Source organism: Mustela nivalis, assembly GCF_964662115.1.
Source record: "Mustela nivalis genome assembly, chromosome: 9".
In the NCBI taxonomy this organism is placed as follows: domain Eukaryota; kingdom Metazoa; phylum Chordata; class Mammalia; order Carnivora; family Mustelidae; genus Mustela; species Mustela nivalis.
In genome coordinates, this window is record NC_139028.1 from 43,248,913 (window position 1) to 43,259,824 (window position 10,912).

A 10,912-nucleotide genomic window follows, 5' to 3' on the forward strand; every position below is an offset into this window, starting at 1 on the left:
ATTTCTTGACTTTGCTCTTCCAGTAATTTCTGGCTCATTAAAATGTTAACAGACAAATGCTGTATATAGACTCTAGAAACCAGACTCATAAAAATGGAGAGTGGGTTGGTGGTTGCCACGGGCTGGGGAGGTGAAGGAAATGAGTGTTGGTGATCAAAAGGTACAGACTTATAAGGTGAATACATTCTGGCGATATCATTGCGGAGCATGTTAACTACAATGAACACCCTGTAGTGTGTACTTGAAGGTTGCTAAGAGAGTAAGCCCTAAATGCTCTCACCCCGTGCACACACAAAATGGTAACTACGTGAGGTGGTAGATGTGTTAAGTCACCTTATTGTGACTTAAAAAAAACACATCATTTTGCAGTGTCTACGTATATCAAATCATCATGTTGCGTGCTTAAGCATACACGATGTTGAGTTCCAGTTCTATCTCAGGAAAGCTGGAAAAGCACATCAGCTAGCCTACCTCCATATATCTTATCTAAAAAGGAAGATTTGTCTGCAGCAACAGGAATAACTCCCATGAAATCTAACTTGGGAAAAAGAGTCCCTGATCTCAAGGCTAGACCTAAACTTCTCTGTGGGGGAGCTTGGAACAGTGACAACCACAGCAGTCCTAAAAATGCCGCTATAGAGACAGCAAGGCATGGACTCACAACGGAGATTTCATTCAAAATTGGATTTTCTCTTTCTCTGGTCTCCCAAATTATTTCCAGAGGTTAGCCACTTACAGAAAAAATAAATTTTTCGCTTGGAAGTAAAGAATGTGCTATTTGACTTGAAACGTAACACAAATATGCCTTGGATCAGCTTTGTTTCGTGTCTGATGAGCTGAATTCCGCTTTTCTTTAAACAGACCTATCACTGGTTTCATAGGTGAGGTGTCCTAGCATGAAATGCTTAAATCAAACTTTATAATAGTGTAAATAACACTTTTATTGTCTCCTCCATATTAATGAAACCCACAGCTAAACGACTAAAGCCTTTTACTAATTGCTTGTTCTCAGAGCTGGATATTTCAGGTCTAATTCTCTTTAGAACACAGCTGGCATGGAGTATGCAAAAGCTCCTTTGGTGACTTTAACCACTTAAGTACTAATTTGGTGGCATGGAAAGCATTAGGCTGTGTCCATACAAGCAGAACAAAGCAGAGTATTGAGCAATTTTCCGAATTCTATCCATGTAGTAAGTCAACCCGGTCGATGCTTCTAGTTAAAACAGATGTTTGAGTTGTCAGGCTGCATCCAAACAAAGTGTTTGTTGAAATAAACATTAGCTTAGCAGATTTCTTTTATTGCAGAAGCATTGTAAACAGTGAGCAAGGTGTAAACCATGGAAATCTGCGAGTTTTGAAGAAGCTAGATGTATAGTAAAAGATTAAGTAGTTTTCCAAATGGATTATACGCACAGCCAGACTTAATCCACGATTTTTATATTAATGACTGAAGGAACGAAGTGTTTAATTTTGTGACCATTTTGGCCTGTACTTGGTCAATTAGTTAAATTTCATTTTCTTACTATCAGTGAGTTCTGTGCATATCTTTCCTTGTTTGCTTAACTCTTTTATAAATTTAGATATTTCGCCCTGCAAGTAATGGCTGAAACAGTCTCTTTCACCTGTTCCTGATATTCTACGCACATTCATTAAAATTATCCTATCTGGGCGTTTCAACTTTACTACCTTATTGCTATCTCTGATATAAAAGTTTGATCCGTAGGAGCCCGCAGCATAACTGGCAAGATCCATAACCTTTCAAGCAATGTGAAAACTGCTGTTGATTGAAAAACACACACACACATACTTATTAGATGTCTGTCTAACAGTTTGCTAGATATTATGGAAAACAGCTTCACCCATGGGAGCCGAGAACCTAATTGAAGAAAGAAAAGCAATGCACATGAAACAATTATAAGGAAGAAATGAAATGTATCGTGTGGTACAGAGCCAAGGAGAATAGGTGTTAATTGTGTGGGATAGACAGTAAATCTCAAAGGAGTTAAGGAAGGTAGAGATCAACACAGGCTGAGGTCATTCGGGAAGACTTTGAAAATAAACCAACAGTATTTATAAGCCCCCTCTATGTTCAAAGCATCGTGAGGGCCCAAGCGCAGTGTGATCACAGAGATGGGACTTAAGCGGGATCTGAGAGGAAGCGAAGAGTACTGACTGGCCGAGAAGAGAAGGTAAAATGCTGCAAAATGCAGGACTCGGGGCCAGGGGGGTGCGGGGAGCGAGGCAGAGCCACAGCTATGCCAAGCAGCTTAACACTGCAGCTCTTCCTCTGAACCCCCTTAGGCTGATGCAGATATGTTCCTTAGATGGTTTTAATCCATTTGGGCTCTTGCTCTCCGTCTGCTCAGTAACAGCAGCCAGCTGAGAGGTTTCTCTTTGAGAGAGAGAGAAAGGCAAGTAGCAGAAGTGATGGGTGGGGGACACCTGAGTGGCTCAGTCCTTGAGCATCTGACTTCCGCTGTGGGGTCATGATGATCCCAGGGTCCTGGGATCGAGCTCTGCCTGGGGCTCCCTGCTAGGCAGGAAGCCTGCTTCTTCCTCTCCCGCTCCCTGTCCTTGTGTTCCTGCTCTCGCTGTGTCTCTCTGGGTCAAATAAATAAATAATTTTTTTTTTTTTAAGTGATAGGTGGTATGCACTAGTGTCCTTCTCTTGCAAAGAAAGGCATTACTGAAAACAAACATGCCTGCCAAACCATGCTCTCTGTGTGGTAAACGAAGGGCATTTCAGCATAAGGTAGGAGATGTCTAGGAGAGGATGCTAACCAAAGGTGGACTGTTATTGGTAGGGGTGATTCACTTTGGGTTTTTAAAAACTCTCAAGTGGCTCCCTTTGCGAGGCACTCCTTTCTGTTTGGAAATCTGTTTTAAGCTCAGTGAACACTCATTTTGTTTTCTAAATTCCGTGTATACTCCTTCTTAATCACAGCATCCGCCTATGGAGACCAAGAACCAGTCATTTTTAGTTCAGGGGCTCCACCATACCTCCAAACACCTTTATTTTCTGGGCAGCAAAGAAATGGGAAAAAGTGTTTATTTTCAGGATAACAGGCTCTGCGGTTTGAAAATCATAGGCATTAGCGTCGAGGTCCGGTGCATCTTCCGCGCTCCACTTAGAGCACGTGAGAGGATGTCGTTTTAAAGGGTGCATCGTACCTCAGGTATTTTGTTCTGGGAGGTCAGTGATTGGCAAAGGTCCTGTGGCCGTCATGGACAGGGTGCGGAAGGAGACTGGTGCTCTTCCACCGTCATCTCGCTAGTGTGTTACCCCCTTGGTGTGCGTCAGCAGAGAAATTGTGTAACGCGGGCTATGCCCAGAGCGCTCAGGTTTGGACCACGCACAGCCCCATCCCTGGTGAAGCGAAGAACTCACGCCCCGGTCATCAGTGCATCGCGGCTCTTTTGGAGTGAGTATTCCTGTCACTTCCTTCAGGATCCCAGAGCAAGGGCGGACCGAGAGCACTCACTTTAACCAAAAGCACGACAGAAAAGAGCATTCCTTTCTGGCACAGGCCGCGTGGCGCATCTGTTCTAGGAAAGTGTGAGCCAGATGTGCTGCCTTGTCTAAAACAGATTTTACTGCTGTTTACATTCTCTCTGCAGCTCTAATCTACAGCTTTCTGGCGCATCCAGCATACGGTAGCAAGGGGGGTATCGCTTCGTTGTTAAAGGCCTGAAATGATGTGAAACATTTCATGGCAAACTGGGGTTTTGAAGAAGGACATCTTTTTAAATTCATTTGAATTCCTTTTAAAAAAAGCGTTATTATAAGAGAAGTCTTAACCTCCTTGGAATAATAGAAATTTCCAGGGAATTGGTAAGGAAAGTGGGATTACCTGGGCTAACTCTCCTTCTTTTATAGATAAGAAGTCAAACCCAAGGAAAGTGATTACTTCCAAGGTAATAAAGCAGTTTACTGGAGAATGGAGTCTAAAATCCTGGTATCCCGGCTTTCAGTCTAAAGGAATGATGCAGGAGGGAAATTATTCAGCAGACTCTGTTCTGTAAAGGGCCAGACAGTAAATATTTTAGGCTGTGTAGGCCATATGGTGACTGTCAGAGCCACTCAATTCGGTCCTTGTACCTGAAAGTAGCCATAGACAATATGTAAACAAAAGTGTGTCTGTGTTCCAATAAAACTTTATCTGCAAAGACAGCCAGTGGGCTAGATTTGCCAACCTTTGCTCTTGATCTAAAGGAGGAAAATAAGCATGAAAGTCTCCTTGGGAGCTTCTTTATGAGCCACATCCAAATTTGATCTCTCATGGAGAATGTCAATTTTTCAAAGGTCCAGAGGGTGCTATTAGTTAGATAAAATTGCTCTGACTCAGGCAAAACTGACTCTTTTTATAGCTTCCCTGAGAAAAGGTTCTTTATGAGAATTTCAAAGTATTGAAGAGTCATTCTTCAGGATTGTCCTTATGTCACTATTGTTCCACTTAAATGTGGAAGAGTTATGTTTCTCTCTGCTTTCAGAAGTTAAATACACTCATGACAGAGGTCTTCTATTAGCACTCTTGGATTTTATTAACTCACGTAATCTCTTAAAAAATCTAAGCTTGTATCTTTTTTTTTTTTTTTTTCAGAAATAGGATTCCAAAGTTTTCTAGTTTAACAGCAATTTTAAAATGGATATGAAGTAAAAGTTAAAAGATTCCTTGTGTTTTTATATAAAATTCCTTTTGGAACATAAAGAAAGCTTTGAAGTTTTAAAGTTTGTTTGCACGTGTGTGTGTGTGTGTGTGAGAGAGAGAGAGAGAGAGAGAGATATGGAGGTCTTTGGGAAGCAACTCAGAAAGAATGCATATATCCATAACAATAGTTGGCCTGGAATGAAAACCTTTCCCACTGAAACTGTTCGGTGGGTTCAGTGCCCTAAGACAGCCTGGAGATCCATTAGCGAGCCCTCACCAAGGGGAACTCACTGGGTCCTTCTGCTCTATGTACATAGTTGTTTGAAAAGTTTTGAAAAGTGATTTAGGAATGCTACTGTCTTTCCTGGTCTCAGTCCAGAAACAAGGCTTTGGTGGAGGACAGGGAGGCAGTGCTGACTGTGGTGAATGTGGAGAGGGGCTCAAGTTCTAATGTTAGAGACCTCCTCCCACCAGCCACCATTTCCTCTGAGCACGTGCAGACTTCTTCTTCCTGCCTTCCTTCCATTGTTTCCTCTTCTCCCTCTTCCTCTTTGCTGCTCGTCACTTTCCTTTCTTCCTACCACCGAACGCCAATGTGGCAAGTGGAAGGGTGATCTGTCTGGAGTGAGTTGGGGGAAAATTGTTTTAGTTCTTTTATATCCCCCCCTCTTAGGTGTTGTAAAGAAGGGAGGAAAGCACATAAATATCTCACTTTGCCCATTATAAATGTTGCATTTTCAAAGATAAAGTCTTATCTATCTGTAAAAAAAATTATTTGGAGAGTCATTGAAAGGAAAGGATCCGTTTAAAAGTTGGGTGGGTTTTTTTGTTTGTTTGGTTTTTGTTTTTTGTTTTTTGTTTTTTTTTCCAATTAGGAATTAACTACCATAAAGCCTCACATCCTGTGGTCATGTAGTTTCTAGCACAAATTTGGGATAATAAGTAACTTTACCATTCAAGCTTGCTTTTCTTTGGAGATGAATATTCCTGTTTTTCTTCTCAGTTTGTTTCAAAAGTTCTTACCAATGCTCTCATTGCATAAATGATTGCATTTAAAAATTGGTCTTTAAAGGCAAATAATTAAAAGGTTAGTATTGTTCTTCTGAACCTAGGCATTTCACAGGATGTTGGGTTTCATTTCATTTTGTTTTGTTTTGTTGAGGCTTCCAGTTCAAAGCTTAAGTAAGGAGATTTATTTCTTTTTTGAATTTTGTTTCTTATTGGGATAAATTGACATATAACGTTAGTTTCAGGAATATGACATCATGATTCAGTATTTGTATCTGTTGTGATAGGATCACCACAATAAGTCTAGCTAACATCTTTCACCACACATAGCTAACAATTTTTTTTTTTTTTTTACTTGTGATCAGGACTTTTAAGATCTACTGTCAACTTTCAAAACTACAATATGCTATTGTTAACTATAGTCACCATGCCGTACATTACATCTTCAGGACTTACTTATTTTCTAACTGGAAGTTTATTTAAGGAGATTTCTTTCTTTTCTCATCAGTCTCCAGGTTTTATTCTGAAGGGAGTGAAGAGATAGCAGCTGACCACTGTGTTCTAATCCTAATACTCTATCTAACAATGTGACCCCACATTCTGGCCCCCACTGCTGTGGACCCACATTCTCCTGTTAGAAATTGCCTTCCCCTCCTTCCCACCCACCTACATCCTACCCAGACGTCAAGTCCCCCCTTAAGACCATAGGCCTTCAGGAATCTCTCCTTGGATAATCGCCCACCACAGTGATCCTTACTCGCTTGGAATTTCTGTAGCACTTTTTGTTTGTGCCAAACAATCCTCACTTAATTACACGTTATCTTGGATCAGTCTCTAGTGGTTTAAAGCATAGTGTTAAGCACATAATCTGTGTAGCGATTTGAAGAACAGGGCAACTAGTTCACGGGGAGCCAGGGATGGGAACCTCAGGGAAGGCCGCAGGCACCCACAGGGAGGAATCATCTTGGGGGAGATGTTAAAATCTAACTCTGGCCCTCAGACAAGCACAATGGCCCTAGCAAAATGGCTAGTCAAATGATTTGAATGTTCAAAGTATTAGAACAAGGAAACTGGTGATATATTTTTACCATAAGGATATACCTGCCCACAGATCTGGGTAGGTGGTATCCTTTGGTAGGATAAGCTTGGAAACTAAATAGTGCTTCCTCAGATGATGCCTCCGTGACTCTCTCAGTGATGCTGTGAGTGGCCAAAGTTGCTTCCCACTGGCAAATTTTGTCCTAAGATCTTAAATATAGCTGATTGGTTCCCAGTTAAGACTTCGTTTCTCAGAGTTGATTATTTGTTCCTCTCCTCTCTGATCCATTGTATGTAGGGAAATCTCATTTCTATCATTCTGAAGTCCTTGGGGTGCATGTCATTGTGGCCTTCTTTTACCTCCTGCAGTAGGTACCACTAAATACCAAATGAATAATTAGCTAACTCCAGTACCAAATCCTTAATGGCATAGAATACACAAACACTTCTTTATTCAGCATTTAAGAAATAAGTGACTCTATGGGACGCCTGGGTGGCTCAGTGTGTGCTGAGGTCATGGTCCCAGAGTCCTGGGACTGAGCCCCCCACTGGGCTCCCTGCTCAGCAGGAAGCCTGCTTCTCCCTCTCCCACTCCCCCTGCTTGTGTTCCCTCTCTCACTGTGTCTCTCCCTGTCAAACAAATAAAATCTTTAGAAGAAAAAAAAAAAAAAAAGGAATAAGTGACTCTAGCACTTGCTACACACCAGCATTATTGAAGTTAATGGAGATACAGAGATGAGTGGGAAAATAGTCCCTTTTTTAAGAGATTTTACTTTTAAAGGCAGGGGTATAAAACAATTACAATGAAGCATTTTGGGTGCTGTGATAAAAACAGATTGAGACATGAAAGGGGGAATAATCAATTTTACTTATGGGACTCAGGAGAGTTTTCATAGAAAGAGAAATATGTTGGTTAAAATCCCTTCCATGTACATTTTTTTGTTGTTGTTTGTGGATTCCCTTCAATATCAATTCAGGTTATTAAAATCTTGGCCTCTTTCTCATTCATGTCCATTCACTTGTCATTAAATACTCGGGCCTCATCTAAGTTTGGAATGAAAGTGTCACAAGACACATCTTTCACTATTTCCTGGTTTACTAAACGTGGAATTGTAGCTCAGGACCTGAGCATTCGGTAATCTCATGTGACCATGAGAACACGAGTAAGGAAGGAAGTGCAGAAGTGAGGGTGATGATCTCTCACAAAGCCCCTGTCGGCTAGAGAGGTAGGGTTTTAATTAGGTAGGCAAGTGTCACATCTATGCCTCAGACATCAGGGACGCAAATGAAGCTTCGCATCTTCCTGTTCCCTAAGAGCCATCCCCCAAAATATATATGGGTGAAAGGAGAGAATCTGAGAACTCCATAGATCTCAGATTGGTGAAAACAGAATCAGCATGATCTGATGGTGACAGGCTTAAAAATCAGGAAATCCAAGAGACACTCATTCTTATCTGCTTTTGTAGTAAATCAGTTAACATCTCTGTGTATTTATTTACCCATTGGAAGAAAAAGAGCTAGTATTTCTAGTGTTAATCTCTGTCTGTTGGATTTTATAAAGTAAATGAAATGTAGTCCTGTTCTTCCAACACTTGAACTACTTCAGTCTTCTAAATTGAGAAAAAGATGTACAAATCATCGAAAGAACAATATGAATAAATCTTTAAAAGAGCGGTAAGTGAAATAATGCATTTAAAGTAAGAATCAAGAGGTACAAATGAATATAAATATACATAGAAATATTTGAAAGAACAAAATGTATAAATCTTTGAAAGATATCTTAATGCATTTTGATGTCTTTTTGTACACTAGAAATATTTACACAGATGTTGCCATCATATCCATTTTCTAAGTAGCACAAGGTTTTCTTTCTAAAAAGGGGACCAAGGGACAGTCATATTGTGGAGCATTTGTCATTAAACAGATCGTATTTTATTAAAAGCATTTTTTAAAGCTGTTTCAATTTTCATGTTATCCTATTGAGGATAACAATTCTGAAAACTTGCGAACTGCTGGTAAAAATACTTTCCTATCTAAGAAAAGTTGTCTCTGGTTCTAGGATACCAAAATATAGTAAATAAATTTGTGTTTTCCATATCCACACCCACCTTCCTGCCTTTGAGATCTGTGTGTGATTTTGCAAGACAGAATGTTATATGAAAGTGAACACGAAATGACTGGATTTCTGTGCAGCCCCAAGAGTCTACAATGTTCCAAAAATTAAATTCCCCAAATCACTGGAAATTTTTGGTATAATAGACGCTATTGCTTTTCCCGGTATAATGGAATGAGGTGCTCTTTCAGGTGTTTATTCCCTACTGGTGGGAAGAAAATACTTGTCAATTCGTAGGGCTGATTGATCAACTCATATGCCTTGATTACTTGTGTTCAAGGCACCATGCCAGGTGCTATGGGGATAATACAAATAAGAAGTTTATGTTTCCCTCGCCAGGATGCTAACAGTCTAGTTAGAAAGACTAGAAGCATGGTGGGAACTGCTTTTTAACATGAGACACACGAGGCAGCATCTAATAAAGGAGTGTCTAGATAGAGCTTGGAGACTCAGAGGTCTCCCTGTGGTTCCTGGGATTGTGGATGGTCTGTTGGAGGAGGAGATGGCCCCAGAGGATCTTTCCAACTGTTTCCAAAAGAAAATGAATTTGAAAACACTCAGATGCATAACTGCTCCTTCTAGAATACTGTTACAGTTTATTTCTTTACGAATTTAACCACATTTTCGATACTGTATTGTTTTCTTTGTGCCATTCATAGATTTCTTGGTGGTTTGGGGTTGCGTTTGTGTTTTTCTTCTCTCTTGACTTATCTGAGAAATTCTGGCACTAGCAGGTTTGGGATGTTTTCGTTCAGACATTCTTAAGTTATTTGGTAAGGTCTTTGTTGCATTTTTCTGCTTAGAAACTGCTTTTCTTTTTCTTTGTTTAAACCCTGAACTCAGTAAAAGCTCTTTATTTTTATAGATTGCTCAGTAAAGCAATATCTTTGGAGGGGAGAGAATAAAAAATAATCCCCCTGCCACTGGAAGTAGCTACATCTTCAGAAAATATTTCATACGTTTAAGAGATGTCAGAGAGAGCCTTACAAGAACATACATGCACATGGTTACAGAAAAGAGAGCCTAGTACTTTCGATGCCCATATCAGCAGGCCTCAGAATTGCTTGTGAACGACTGGAAACCATGGCCATCTGCCAGCCAGAAGCAACATCACCAGAATGGAATTCACAGTTACACTGTTAAGACTTATAAATACAGTGAGGGTCCAGGAGCCAGGACCTTCAGGCAAAGTCAGGCTTGTCTGGTCTGGTCTGGTCCGGCTGACTGAGCAAGCAAGCTCTCTTTTCGCATGAGGCCTTCCTCAGTCTCAGTGACTAAAACCATTTGTCCCCAAAGTGAAAATGTCCCAAGGGATGGGGGGGGGGGGCAGCGACCGTCCCTTTTCTTGTCACACACTGTCGTTGTTGGGGCGGAAGTCATCCTGGGAGGAAAGTCAGGGGGTTGCATGGTTGGTCTGAGGACAGTCTTTGGAAGTTAGGAGAGTAAAATCATTTTTGAATGTGAATTCATTTCCCTTCAGAGAAACTGTGCCAAATCCTAGCAACTGGGTGCTGTCATAAAGGATGAAAGTAAAATAAGTTGAAGAGCTGTTACCCATAAAGAGTGGTAGGAAGCCAAGAATGAAACCTGGCGATGGCCGGGGTTTCAGGGAAAGGGCTGTGAAATTAGCCAATGCCACTGCGAGTGAGCCAGACAGTACAAGTGATAGGAGACCAGCAGCGGCGACTGCACGAGGCTGTCTGCAAGCTTAGCAGAGATATACTCTATGGGTCCTTTCTCCCCTGGCCTACTCAACAAGAAGGGCAAATGGAGAGCCGAGTTGGTGATGATCTCATTCAGCAGAGGCCAAACCGGAGCCTGCAGCAAAAGCCATCGAGAAGCACTTGCTCTCCACCAGGTAGCAAGTGAAACCCATGGTCTGCATTTTCTCATTTAAACTCGGGACAACCCTGGGAGGAAACTCCTACTATTATCAGGGTTTTACCCACGAGGAGACTGAATCTTAGGAAAAAATCATGCCAAAGGTCACATAACTGAGTAGTGAGAGGATGGTCTTTGTTTGACTTCAAATATCTTTAACTTCAGAGCCCACACTCCAAACATGCGCCGTTCTGCTCATTTCTTCGTTTCCTCACATATTCAT

At 41.1% G+C, this 10,912-nt stretch overlaps 1 protein-coding gene across 1 annotated transcript in view; it reads left to right on the forward strand.

The window, feature by feature from the left end:
• Positions 1-10,912, forward strand: part of MAML2 (mastermind like transcriptional coactivator 2) — a 343,995-nt gene that overhangs the window by 100,414 nt on the left and 232,669 nt on the right. The window lies entirely within an intron of this gene.